Raw genomic sequence first — 15,265 nt, forward strand, 5'->3', positions numbered from 1 at the left:
ACTAGTGAAATCATATGGTATTTATCTTTCTCTGATTTATTTCACTTAGTGTAATGCCCTCTAGGTCAGTTAAAAGGATATTTTAAAAGGGGAAGGGAAGAAAATGCACCATTTCCATGGCTGGAAGATCACTGGCTTGTTTTGTTTTTTTTTTTTAAGATATTATTTATTTATTCATGAGAGATACAGAGAGAGAGGCAGAGACAGAGGCAGAGGGAGAGGCAGGTTCCCTGCGGAGAGCCCAAGGTGGGACTCGATCCTGGGACCCTGGGATCATGACCTGAGCTAAAGGCAGACACTCAACCACTGAGTCACCCAGGTATCCCCACTCGCTTGTTCTTAAAACAGGGTCTCTACCCCGACACAACTGACATTTTGGACAAGATGAGGGGCCTATCCTGTGTATTGTAGGATTTTTAGTAGCATCATTGGCCTCTATCCCTTAGATGCAATGCCAGTAGGACCACTTTCCTTAAGTTGTGACAATCCAAAATGATTCAGACACTGGACTAATGTACCCTGGTGGGAAAAAAATCACCTTGATTAAAAGCTATAGGTCTGAAGGGAAACCCAGACTTCATCAGAAAATCTCAAAAGCATTTTCTACCTGGACATTTACCTCTGGTAAGCATTTGGTCACCTAAAATGTTTGGTAGGTAGAAGACAGACAAGGTATGAAGACCTGGGAGTTGCTGAAGAAACATGCCAAGAACATTGGCTTTTCATCTCACAAAATAAACTGTGTTAGCCCTTGGCAGGGACAGGCATTAGTCAGGTCACAAAGTCAAAGGAGGAAAAAAAAGGTGGTGGTCTCCCAAAGTCTGTAAAGGAGAATATTTGAACCTTCATTTTGGGGTTATCTACATGTCTCCTCTGGATCTGAAAAGCCATTTGATTCTGTTCAAGTGTTCTTTTGAATGTTCCTAGAGGGGAAATACTTGCTCTTTTTGAGAACTAAAAGCTAATACTTGCCATAACCATCTCAGACTGTAAAATCAATCTGATAAAAAGGGGCCTGCTAGAAATTTAGAGTGAGATATGCCTGGTTTAATAAATTTGAGGGAGCAAGACCATGTAACAAAAGCCAGACTAACTTCCCAAGAAGTTCTTGGGGAGAAGAAGACCCCTCACCATGTCACTCATCAAAAAGACACATGCACTTTTTTATTTTAATTTTTTAGAGTCATGTCTACATTCTTAAGACAAAGTCCCAAGGCTTAACCGTGGACATGGTCCACCAGCCCTGTATGACTTGACACCTGCTGGTCTTGCCAGCCCCCTTCTGCATCTGCACTCACCGCACCCCCACTGTTCAGTCAGATTGGACTTTTGCCACCTCACAGCTGTTCCCACTGCTGTTCCCACTGCCTGGAACACACTTTCCTCCTCTCCCTACCCTGTTCCTATTGTCTTGAAAATGCTTGCAGCTCCTCTGGATTTCAGGTTGTGTTGTTTCCCTCTCCTCAAGGTCTGGGCAGATCTGTTACTATAGTCTGGTAACACCTTGTTGTCCCTTGTCACAGGATTTTGTGTACTTGTAATTAACCAATTGTTATTGATAACTTAATTTTTGTCTCCCTCACTCAACTTTAGTGTCAGTGTCTTCACATACCTGTGGTAGTGTGTTCCTAGCGCCTGACGGCACCTGGTATGTGGTAGGTGCTCATGAGGCATCCATCTGAATGATGAGTTAGGTCATTACTGTTTGGGCTTTCAGTTTTAAGTTTGGCTAACCATGTTACAAAAATAGATTGTTTTCTTATTAACTGTGTCTATCTAACTTCTGATTCAATAATCATAATCTTTCTTAATTTTGGGGTGCCTCGGGGACTCGGTTAAGTGTCCAACTCTTGGTGTAGGCTCAGGGTGGTGAGATCGAGCCTCACGTTGGGCTCTGTGCTTAGTGCAGAGTCAGCTTCTCCCTCTCCCTCTGCCCTTCTTGCCACTTGTACTCTTTCTCTCTCTCCCCTAAATAAAAAATAAGCAAATAAATGCAATTAAAATTTTTTTTTCTTAATTTTTTTCCTTTCACCTTTTCCTAGGAACCTTCCTTCAGACCAAGGGCTGTGTCCTTGGCCCATCCCTATAAATTTTTTTCTATATATATATTATATATATATATATATATGAGATTTTATTTATTTATTCGTGAAAGACAAAAACATAGGCAGAGGGAGAAGCAGGCTCCCTACAGTGAGCCTGACTTGGGACTCAGTCCCAGGACCCCGGGATCATGACCTGAGTGAAAGGCAGATGCTCAACCACTGAGCCACCCAGGGGTCCCTAAAACATTTTTTTCAATCAGTTCTTCTGAATAATTCATATTCTGATTTTTGTTTTCTCAGTGGCAGTGGCAGCAGAGTATTTCACCATGTGGAGAGTTTATGTAACCATTTCTTATCAAGGGGCATTTATGGAGTTTCTTTCTGATATTGTGAAAAAAATGCTACAAGAAGGATGCCTGGCTGGCTCGTTTAGGGAGTATCTGAATCTTGATCTCAAGTTTCTGAGTTCGAGCTCCCTGCTGGGTGTAGAGATTACTTAAAAATAAAATCTTTTTTTAAAATGACACAATAAATGGGATGCCTGGGTGGCTCAGTGGTTAAGTGTCTGCCTTTGGCTCAGGTTGTGATCCCAGGGTCCTGAGATCGAGTCCTACATCGGGCTCCCTGCATGGAGCCTGCTTCTCCCTCTGCCTGTGTCTCTGCCTCTCTCTGTGTGTGTGTCTCATGAATAAATAAATAAATAAAATCTTTAAAATAAAATAAAACAAAATAAAATGCCACAATAAAGATCCTTATATATAAATAAATGTTTCTACATATCTGATTGTTTTCTCAGGATGAATTTATAAAAATAGAACTGATAAGTTAGAGTCTGAGCATTTTTTTAAGACTAAACATATATTTTCTCTAGTTTTGTCCTGGTAGGTTAAGCTTGCTTCTCATACTTGATTCAGTGTTCATGTGAGTTCTCCTGCTAACCCCATACCCACCCTTTACTTTTACTGCATCAGCTCCTTTATCTGGCCAATTTCCTGTATTTCTTACAGTTTCTCAATTGGCAACCACATTGCTTGATTTCCATGTCTCATTACTCTCCTGATTGATTTATTCATTGGATAAATATTTATTGAACCCCTACCATGTGCCAGAAACTGTGCTTGGCAAAGTAAAGTAAACAGCTATCCAAATAATAATAGAATGTGGTAAGTATCCTGAAGGATACCAACAGAATACAAGCGCATAGTAAGAAGGAGAATCAATCTTCTCTCCTTTTTTTTTAATATTTTGTTTATTTATTCATGAGAGACACAGATAGAGATACATAGGCAGAGGGAGAAGAGGGCTCCCTCTTGGGAGCCCGACGCAAGACTCAATCCCAGGTTCCTGGGATCCCTCCCTGAGCTGAAGGTAGACGCTCAACCACTGAGCTACCCAGGCATCCCAAATCTTCTCTCCTTTGATAGGTTCTTAGGAAAATCCTTTTTGAGAAGGTGAACCTAAAGGATAAGTAGGAACTAACCGACTGATAAGTACATGAAAAGACACTTGACACCCTTTATCATAAAGGCAATGCAATTCAAAGCCATAGCGAGGTACCACTTCACAGCCGCTAGGATGGCTCTAATGAAAATAAACATGGGAAGGGGGGGACGGCAGGGGTTGGCAAGGATTTGGAGAAATCAGAAACCTCATATGCTGCTTGTGGGAATGCAGAATGGAGCAGCTGCTGTGGAAGATGGTCTGGCATTCCCTCAAACGGTTGAACCTAGAGTAGCCACATGACCCAGTAATTCAACTCTTAGGTATGTACTAAAGAGAACTGGAGACATATATTCACACAGAACCAGGACATGAATTTCCATAACAGCATTATTCATAATAGCCAGAGAGTAGGAGCAACCCCAGTGTCCATCAACAGACAAATGGATAAACAAAATGCAATAAATCCATACAGTGGAATATTATTCAGCCATAAAAAGAGAGGAAGCCCTTTGCTCTCCTACAACCCAGTCCCCAAATGGCAGATCACATCATGAAGACTCTTCTAGTGCTTTCTCATCTCACTTGGAATGAAATCCGAATTTCTCATCCAAGCTTACCAAGCACTGGATGATCTGGCTCCTTCCTGCCCCTCAGACCTCTGCCTCTACCAGGTGCTCCCTTGCACACTAGATGCTAAGACACACTTGTCTTTTTCTCTGTACTTAGAACATCCCAAGTTAATTTGTACCGCAGGGTTTCTTCTTCTTGAAATACTTTCTCTTCTGGTCTTGGCTTGACTGGCTCCATTGAACCCTTTGGCACTCACCCTTAATGTCATCTTGTCAGAGTTCTCCATCACTTGGAAACAAGCCGTATAGTCCCTTTCTCCCGGGACAAGCTACAGAGCCTCAGTGCCATCTGACGTCGTTCCTTGTCTGTCTTTCTCCACTAAGATCTAAGCTCAATGAAATGTAGGGACCTCATCAGTGAGAACAGCGTCTAGATGAATGAATGCTGAATGAATGAATAAAAGCCCGATTTTCATGGGAAAAAAAAGAAGGAAGCACTGACACAAGCTACCATATGGATGAACCTTGCAAATGTTATGCAAAGTGTAAAAAGCCAGATATAAAAGGTCATATATTGTGATTCCATGTATATGAACTATTCAGAAGAGGCAAATCTGTAGAGACATAGTGTAGATCAGTGGTTGTCATGGGCTGGAGCAGGGGGATGGGGAATCATGGCTTTTTAATGGATATGAGGGTTTTTAAAAATATTTATTTGACAGAGAGCGAGCGAGCGAGAGAGCACAAGCAAGGGAGTGGTAGACAGAGAGGGAGAAGCAGGCTCTCCATCAAGCAGGGAGCTTGACATGGGGCTTGATCCCAGGACCCCAGGATCATGACCTGTGCTGAACACAGACGCTTAACCAGCTGAGCCACCCAGGTGCCCCGGATATGAGTTTTTTGCGGGGAGAATGATGAAATTGTTCTGAAATTATATCATGGTATTAATTGTACAACATTGTAAATGTGCTTTGAAAAACACTGAATTATACACTTCAAGATGATTCAAATGGTGAGTTTTATGTGAGGTGAATTATTTCATTTTTTTTTAAAGATTTTATTTATTTATTCATGAGAGACACAGAGAGAGAAAGAGAGAGGCAGAGACCCAGGCAGAGGGAGAAACAGGCTCCTCACAGGGAGCCCGACTCAATCCCAGGACTCCAGGATCATGCCCTGGGCCAAAGGCAGAGGCTCAACTGTTGAGCCACCCAGGTGTCCTGAATTATTTCCTTTTGAGGTGAAATTCACCTCACGTAAAATTCGCCCTCTTTAAGTATACAATTCAGTGGCATTAATACATTCACAAGGAAAGTGAAGGAAGACAACACTTGTATGTCATGTGTGGGAAGGATGTCCATCTTCCCATTGCCATTTTACAATGCACTTCTTATTTTATTTTATTTAAATGTTTTTTATTTAGTTAATTAATTTTATTTTATTTAAGGATTTATTTATTTGATAAAGAGAGAGTGCATAAGTGGGGAGAAGGGTAGGGGGAGAGAGAGAGAGAGAGAGAGAGAGAGAGAGAATCCTCAAGCAGACTCCTCGCTGAATGCAGAGCCCGACATGGGACTTCATCTCACAACCCTGAGATCATGACCTGAGTGGAAATCAAGAGTCAGACACATAACTGACTGAGTCACCCAGGTGCCACATGATGCACTTTTTAGAAGAAACTTCCAAGGAAAGATATTATGAAAAATACTTCCAAGATCTTCATTTTTCTTACACATGGTAAGAGTTGTGAAGTTGTAATACCAGTCCATTAGGAATTACTTTATCCTTCTATGAATTAAATGAAATTTTTGAATCCAAAAGTGCAAGGATCCATCAGAAACAATTAATCAGGAGCATTACAGTAAATCCAGGACAAGAGTTTTGTTACCACAGCTGAGCTGAGTGAGCATGGGTAAGCAGATGAGAGAGACAAATGGAAGGAACGAGAGTCAACCAAACACCAAAATTTGTGGAGGCTGATACTACCTTGTCCTTTCTACTACCCACCTTTCTCAATAAGATCGTTTCCAATGCTACACTTTCCATTATGGTGACCAAATTAGGTCAGCTTCTTCACACTCAGAGACCACTCCTCTTGGATATTCTGATGATTGACCCCTTGCCCATTTCAGGAAGAACACCATGAAGAATCAGGTTGTCCATTCACCCTTCCATCTGTCCAGGTAGGAAAGTATTGAGCAAAAACCATATACAAGGTACATATCACTTAAGAAATGGGAAATGGGGGATCCCTGGGTGGCGCAGCGGTTTGGCGCCTGCCTTTGGCCCAGGGTGTGATCCTGGAGACCCGGGATCGAATCCCACATCGGGTTTCTGGTGCATGGAGCCTGCTTCTCCCTCTGCCTGTGTCTCTGCCTCTCTCTCTTTCTCTCTCTGTGACTATCATAAATAAATAAAAATTTTAAAAAAAAAGAAATGGGAAATGGAAAAAATGGCTAGGTTGGTCGCTAAGGTGAAGAGTCACTAGCAGCTATCTGTGTGGAAATTCAACGCATAGCTAGGCAGAAAGACTTCAAAAAGCAAGCACTTGCACGAAGTTCGAACAGAGGCATCCATTGTGAGTTATTTGCGACGATTATTCTGTAGGGGAGAAAAAGAAGCCTGGCAAACTTTTTAGATTTGTCTTCAAATACTTGGCAGGTAATTTGGGGGAATTTTTGTACTCCTGGCGGGGAGTTGCAAAGGTCTTTGTCCCGCATAACAAACAGATATATTTTTCTTAATTTCCAGTTATGAGTTTTTACAATGCAAAATTAGCACAGTACTTGGAGTGAATAACAGGTCTGAAGAAGCTATGCAATCTGCAACTTCCTGCCTTTAAAGGTGCATTGTCCTTGGTATTAACTGCTCCAGTTATAACCTGTGTAGAGAAAAATATATGCCAGCTCTGTCTTTTGGCAATTATTTGGTATGGCTGTTCTCATTTGTTTGCTTTTTACTCCAAGCAAGTCATTTATACCTCTCTCTTTCTTTCTTTCTTTTTTTTCTTTTTAAGATTTTATTTATTCATTCATGAGAGGCAGAGACACAGACAGAGGGAGAAGCAGGCTCCATGCAGAGAGCCCGATGTGGGACTCAATCCCGGGTCTCCAGGATCGCGCCCTGGGCCAAAGGCAGGCGCTAAACCGCTGAACCATCCAGGAATCCCCTACCTCTCTGTTTCTTGATCTCTATCTATAATATGGGCAATTCCTGGTACACAGTGGCTGCTTAAATAATAATAATATTATTATTATTAAAATATATACAAGCTGGGATCCCTATTTTAAATTGGACATTTTCCCATTATGTTGTGTAACTGGCTTACAGGAAAGCTATTTTTTATTTTTATTTTTTTAAAGATTTATTTATTTATTTATTCATGAGAGACACAGACTGAGAGAGAGAGAGAGAGAGAGAGAGAGAGGCAGAGACACAGGCAGAGGGAGAAGTAGGCTCCATGCAGGGAGCCCGACACAAGACTCGATCCCGGGTCCACAGGACCACGCCCTGGGCAGAAGGCAGCGCTAAATGACTGAACCACCCAGGGATCCCCATCCCAATTTAATGATACACATTATTGGACTTATTAATTAGTGGTGATAATTTGCATAATCATTAGGACCTGAATACATGAAGCCCCTTTTAAATTAATATGGTAAAAATCACATTAAACTCAGGGAAATAGGTATGACATATAAGTGCCACCTGTAAGGCATGTCATTAGATGCTTCCGAGCAGAGTTTCTCAAGAGGGGTCTCCAATTCACTTGAGGTACTTGTTAGAAGCACAGACTGATGAACTGTACTCCAGAACCACTGAAGTTGACATAGGTATGGAAGTTGGCAAGCTGCGTTTTCAGTGAGCTTCCCCAAGTGATGTTCACACACATACCTGACAGTGAAAAACCCTGCCATAAAGAATAAAAGAGCAAGCAAAACATACAGAACTTGAAAAAAAGGGAAGATGAGGGTATTGAAACTTATCCTCACAGAGTGGCATGAGCTCACCTGTCACGCTGTGGTGAGCCAACCAGTCGTGACCATCACGAAACCGCCTGGCGACGACTCCACCACCACCATCTGGGCTGAATTCTGACTGTTTCTAGAAATTTCCTTTACACTGCTGATTTTTCCAACAGCGCCACAGAGGCTCCAGTATGGGAAGGTAGAGGAGGAGAGCTGCTGGAACTCTCTTTTTCAACTTCAAACCTGGTAGCTCCACTTTTATCTGTTACCCGTTGTAGGGTTCCAGGCAATATTCTAAGAATAACAGTTTGAAAATGACTGTTCTACACCCTAGAGCAACGTCTTGATTTGACTATAGAGTTTGATCGTTTTATGTTGGTCTGCATGATTACAACAAAAAGGCTTGATTTGAGCAAGTTGAACAAAGTCCCTTTTATGTTTTTCTTCCTTTATGTAGTTGTCTCAAAAAATTCAATCTCTATCAGGGACCATGATTTTTCATCTAATGCCTAAAATGCTTCCATGAATCTGAGGACACTCTGTAGCTGTTTATTATTGTTATTATTCAGTAATTCTCTAAAATTTGTATTTTAAAAGTTTGGCAAAGGGAAAAAAAAAACCACCGAGATAAATAAAGGATAATTAATGTGGGCTCAGGGCTCAGGGCTCAGGACCAGGACGGGAGCTAGAGTTTCTGGCTAGGGCACTCTGATCACCTTCTGTTTCTTTACGTGAATGTCCTCAGTCCCCTCTGGGTCTCAATTCCTTCTACATTGAAGATGCTGGAGCATGAGATTTACAAGATTCCTTCCAGCTCTAAAAGTTGATGACTTATTTGCATGTCAAGAACTCAGCACAGCCTGAGTACTTCAGTACTACAGGCTCTCTGTCATAAACAAGAAAGATTTTCTTCATCAGGCGGAGAATAATGTCCTGCACTGGAATATATTAAGACTCGTTTATTACAAAATTAATTAATCCAGGGGCGCCTGGGTGGCTCAGTGGTTGAGCATCTGACTTTGGCTCAGGTAGTGATCCCTTGGGTCCTGGGATCCAGTTCTGCATCAGGCTCCCTGCCGGGAGCCTGCTTCTCCCTCTGTCTATGTCTCTGCCTCTCTCTGTGTCTCTCATGAATAGAAAAGTAAAATATTTTTAAAAATTTAATTCAGCAAAATAAGTATTTACTTAGGTGTAATTAAAAGCCAATTATTTTAAGGGACTCTAAGAGAAGCATTATTCCTGTGTTCCAAGATAACCAGTTCCTCGTGGACAGGGGGCCACATTACATCAAGCACAGGATCTCCTTTCTCCATGTTAGGTTTGGGTTCTCTTTCTATTTATTTTTCAGAACAAGTTTTATTTTTGGGGGGCGGGTAGGACCTTCCTCTCCTCCCACAGTCTTTGCAGAGCTGAAGTTTAAAAGGCATTCTTTTTAGTTGCATGCTATCATTTCTCAGCATTGCCCACTGCTTATAACAAAACTGAATTAATTTGAGTCATGAACCTTTGTCCGTTTAGCAAACACTCTCAGAGCACATCCTGCAGTCCTAGCGGTGCACTAGGACATCGGAAGCAAAGAAGAAGAGGGGATGGCCATGACCTAGAGCAGCTGCCAGCCTTGCTGATGTACTGGAGGAAGGGAAACCATTCCCAGCGTACTGATGTCATGTCAAGGATGATCCGTGACCAACGATAGTTTTTTTTACGTTTTTAAACAAAACTCCTTAGCAACAGTTGCTTGTGAAATACACATTTGACATTTTAACAATATGGTATTGGTTGGATGCAGAGCCCAGGAATATCTCCCCATAGTTGTCAAAACAAATTCAACGACAAGATAATGAGTGGGTTCAAGTAATTAATAATATTTTGGTGGAAGTGCCACTAACCAAGTGGTAGAAGACGAGCTGGAAATGACAGCTGCTATACATAATGATCATATTTTCCCTCCCCTCCCACAAATCCTATTAGACTATTTTATAAAAGAGAGATAAGGGGAAAGCATCTTAGCAGAAAAAAAAATGCAGATATAACATATGGAAGAATTTGTCTTACCTTCATCCTTTAATTCCAATTTATCCTTTGCCTGGAGATGGTAGCACAGACACTATTCCTGTGAGGCTGGGTCCCCCGGGGTTGGGGAAAATAACTTACCTTGAACAACTCTTCCCAGCTGACTTTCACTTTGCCTTTGGATGTGCCATGCACTGTGTAAGGCCCTACTTATTATATAGATGATTCTCTCTGCTTTGCTATTTTTTCCCTTGTGTTAAAGGGACACCTGATAGTGTCCCACAGGGCTATGTTTATATTCACCTCATGGCTCCCCACTTATGTGAATGAAAGTTAGACACTGCTGTAAGGTTTTTTGGTTCTTGCTTTGTTGGAAAAGCTTTCAGTGACAGTATCTGTGATCACTGGTGTATTAAATGTCAGGCCTCGAATAATTACTCTGCCCTGAGCTGATAGTAAACCAAGAGACTAATCCTTTATTTTTCATCCCAAGCAAGAAAACTGCTGTTAGGATTCAACACATACAAGTCAAACATGCTCAGACTCAGCCCCAATGTGTCTCCCACCTTACTGAAAAAAAAAAGAAGGAAGGAAGAAAAAAAAAAAAGAAAAAAATGAGTTCACAGAACCTAGGCTAAATATTACCATTAAGAGGAAATTACATTCACCATCTTTCCATGAAAATGGCGAAGAGAACCCAAATAAAAGCCAGGATATATCTTGGAACTTACTGATTTGTCGGGTTGTGGCAGACTTTAGAGCAGGAAAATATGTGACTTCTACTCTTTGGGATCAATTAAAACTTTTCCACAATTATTTGTGAACTATTATTTGTTTTGTTTTGTGAACTATTATTTGGCTCTTGATCGTGTGCATATGAAAACGAAAGTAAATTAAAGAATCAGTGGACTTTGAAATCGTCCTGTACCTTAAAATTTTTACAGTTTCTCTAGAGTAAGAACCTAGGGACCATTTTTGTATCGTAATTTCATTCCTTGTAATTCATGTTTTTTCATGTGATCTTTACAATAAATAAAAAAGTTAAGTATCAGTGTTCTTAAGTGGAAAGTGAAGTACTTAAACACCTCCAATTAAATGTGCAAAATGTTAGGAACTGCCGGCCAGCTGGTAACTTTTGAGAATTGTGGTTTTCAAAACATAGGTAATTTATCTGTTAATATAACATCCGAGTCTGCATGCCCTTGCTCAGGAATACAGATTTCGATACTGGAGAATGGGAGGAAGCCTACGGCTCTCGGGTTTTTGGATCCAGGCTTATAAATATGAACAGGATTAAAGAAATAACGAGGCAAGCAGCGAGCGCACGGCCCTGCGCGCCCTGGGGAGCACCCAGCAGCGCCCCGCCGACGGCACCGGCCCCCTGACAGCTCCCGCCGCAGCGCACCTGCGCCCGCGTCTGACCCCGCACACACCCCGGTCCACACCTGCGCCAACCCGCGCCCGCCCGAGCTCACACCTGCGCCCACCAGCGCCCCACCCACGCACACCCGCGCCAACCCGCGTCCACACCGGCCCACCCCGCACACACCCGACCTTCAACCCTGCAAACCCACGCTCGCCGGGCGCCTGCGCGGGTCCCTGTCCCGGAGGCGGGTCGGAGGTCGCGCGCGCTCCACTTCTCTTCCTCGGGCAGGGGCTCCTGACCCGCGATCCTGCTGGCACGGGCCAGCTTGCCGAGCTGACTGCATTTTCCTGAACACAGTAACAATATATTTTAAAGGCATGGCCTGTGTGACTAGAAGTTCATTTTCTAGATTAGAGCAAAAAAAAAAAATATATATATATATATATATAATATATTTTAAACATATATTAAAACTAATTATATTATATATTATATATTTTTATAGATTTTATAGATTAGAGCAAAATATATATATTTAAAATATATTTAAAATATTTTAAATATATATTAAAATTAATTATATATTATATATTATATTAATATATGTATTAAATATATATATTTTTTATATACTCCATGCACATCCAGAAGGCTGAAGCCCTGTCTGCTCTGCAATTTTCACTTGTCATGCGCAGAGCCGTTCTAACCTCAGGGAGGTAATGATTTTATCATCATGAGGGTCTGCGTTGGCCACTGTTTTACTGCACCCACCATTAGGAGGTTTCACATATGCCTAAGATTTTGCTTGGCCTTTCATGTAGCATGTACTCATTTTGGAAGAAAAGAATAAATATTAAAGTACAAACCACCTTTAAACTGATGGTTTAAAGGCATATAAAGGCTTGATCACATTCAGTTTTTATTTTTTTTGGCATAAATACTTCATAAGCTACACATTTCCTACTGTGTCACATCAAGGACACAGAATACCTGGTGGCTTCTCTTTTTGTGATGACAATATCTGTTGACAGATAGTATCAACCTGATAGGTTCATTAGGAAGCTCCCTCCAGCTCTTCACCTATGGTTCTAGCAGTGATAATCATTTTTAAAAAATACTTTATTCACTAGTGGTTGCAAGATGGCAATATTTAATTGTATCATCTCTCCATTTATTAGCAGGAGTTCTTCTCATGGATTATTTGATGACCTTGAGATGCAATTCATACAGGAAAGGTAGAATAAATGCTTGATTCTTTATTTTTATTTACTCATTTTCAGAAGAGATGATTGCTTCCTTAACATCCTTCAAAGGTGAGCAATGGATCTATTTTTAGAGCATGACTAGGAACCTGTGGATATTGTCATACTTGATGTATCTCAATATGCTGCAGTTCTTTATACTTATTTGTTTGACTCTCAAAATATCCCACCGTTGGCCAGTGCTCCTGTGTCCTTCTGACACAACCCCAGAAGAAGTCTTTGACAGCTTCCTTGCTTCTGGTACAATAAGATGTTCCAGGGGTTAAAGGAGTGCATTAAATGACATCATGGGGAAGCATCAGCAAAATTTAGAGTGTAAGACCCTCTGCAGGGCAAATTATTCTGTTCCTTCAATAAGCAGTTTATTTGAGGGGCCCCGGGGAGGCTCAGTCCATTAAGCTTCTGCCTTCAGCTCAAGTCATGATCCCAGGGTCCTGGGATCGAGCCCTGCTTTGGGGTCCCTGCTCAGTGGGGAGTCTGCTTCTTCTTCACCCTCTACCTCTCCCCCAGCTTGTGCACACACACTCTCTCTCAAATTAATTAATTAATTAAATATTTTTGAAAAATCAGTTTATTCGAGGGGAAAAGAAGGAGGTGGAAAACCTATAGATTCAAAGAAACTGGAAAAACATCAGATAAATTCAATGTCTGGACCTTGTTTAGATCATGACTTTTAAAAAAGCTGTAAAAAATAATGTGTGAGAAAATCAAAGAAATTTTTATGCTGTTTGGCCTTTGCATCCAAAGGAATCATCACTAACAATTTTAGATGTGCTAATATGACCAGAAATGGTTATGTTAGAACTCTGTATTTTAGAGATACAGTAGTAAAGTTTTTCTGGATGAAATTCCATGACACCTGAAATTTGCTTCCAAATGATCTCGTTGAGGATGGCTAGAGAAAGTAAGTGTGATACAGATGGGGTGAGACTGGCTTCATGTTGGTAAGTATTGAGGTTAGGTGATGGGTACCTAGGGGTTCCCTGTGTTTCATATAGGTTTGAAAATTGCATCAGAAATGCTTGGCAATTTATTTTAAAATAGAAATCGGGGGATCCCTGGGTGGCTCAGCGATTTGGCGCCTGCCTTTGGCCCAGGGCACAATCCTGGGGTCCCGGGATCGAGTCCTGCGTCAGGCTCCTGGCGTGGAGCCTGCTTCTCCCTCCTCCTGTGTCTCAGCCTCTCTCTCTCTCTCTCTCTCTCTCTGTGTGTCTATCATAAATAAATAAATAAATAAATAAATAATCTTTAAAAAAAAAGAAATCGCCCTAGAAGGAAGAAGCTGGGGAGGAACTGATTATGATAGAACTATACCAACTTGGTAAATAAAGTCTCATCTAATTTAGAAATGTGCTCGCCACCTGCCAACCATAGTAGCAGAGTAAGAGAGGAGGCCTGGTTGACTAAGCAAGAAGAAGGACACTACCTTATTAGTAGCATTGTATTATTTGTATTGGATTATGACTGAGGTACCCCATGGGCCTGTGCTAGGTACTTCACATGCATTTGTGAATGTGATCCTCACGATATCCTTATGAGAACGCTGACTTCAGGGGAGATGACTCTGGCCCCTTTCAGGCTGTTACCTCAGGGCCCTTCTGACAGCTGTCTGTGCAGGGTCCTTCCTCTTTGGTTTGGTAAACATCTACTGAGCTTGTGCAAGAAGCAGTCTTTCTCAGAGGTGCTGGGGTATGGTGAGGAACAAGACATGTTTTTTCACCTTCCAGTAGTTTAGTCCTCTGGTGCCTGACTCCTTGGAGTGGGTAGCAACTTAGGAGATAATGGGGCTCAAACACAGAAGCTCATGGTACCTTGTTGGCACTTTCTTGTTTGATGATGAATTGGAAAGAGCATAGAAGTAGCAGTCCCAAGAGGGGTTCTTCCAAACCTTAGAGTTTCTGAGGTGAGCCTCTGAAGGAAGTTGTCTGTGGATCCAATGGCTTTAAATGATAACCCTTCATGGAGTGGGGGTCAGTTGGTTCCCATCCTCCAGGACACCATGCTCGTTCCTGTGCTAGAATGTTCTCTCTCTTCTGCTGGGTCCTGGTCACCCTTCACCTCATCGCTGTCTAGGCTTTCAGTGAACTCCCCTTTTTTGAAATCTCTTATTGGTCGCACTCATCAATTGAGGACTTAATTCTATACAAACCTCAACTGCTACTTAACATTTGACTGTGTATATGGAGACTTTTCATTTAAATTGTAAATATTTGGAAGACAGAGACTCGGTCCTATACTTCATTGGCATTCCCCCAGCAAGCCCCAAAACATGGCGCGGGTGCTCACTAAATATTATTTAAATGAATAAATTCTGTTTACATCAGTACAGTATATGTTAGATGGCAGTGTGTAGAATGATTAAGAGCACAAGCTCTCTCTATTCCTAGCTGTGTGCCTCAAAGCAAATTTACATTCTTTATGTCTTAGGTTTTTTTTTTTTTTTTTTTCCTGTAAAATAGAGATGACAGTATCTTCTTCGTGCATGTAAATGCTTAGCACAGGTCTTGGCACATAACCAATATTCAATATACTTCAGACCTAATAAGTTTATTATAAGTAAGGTTTTATTACCTAATTAGAGCAATTTTTCCTACATGTG

Source organism: Canis lupus, chromosome 7 (genome assembly GCF_003254725.2).
Source record: "Canis lupus dingo isolate Sandy chromosome 7, ASM325472v2, whole genome shotgun sequence".
NCBI lineage: Eukaryota > Metazoa > Chordata > Mammalia > Carnivora > Canidae > Canis > Canis lupus.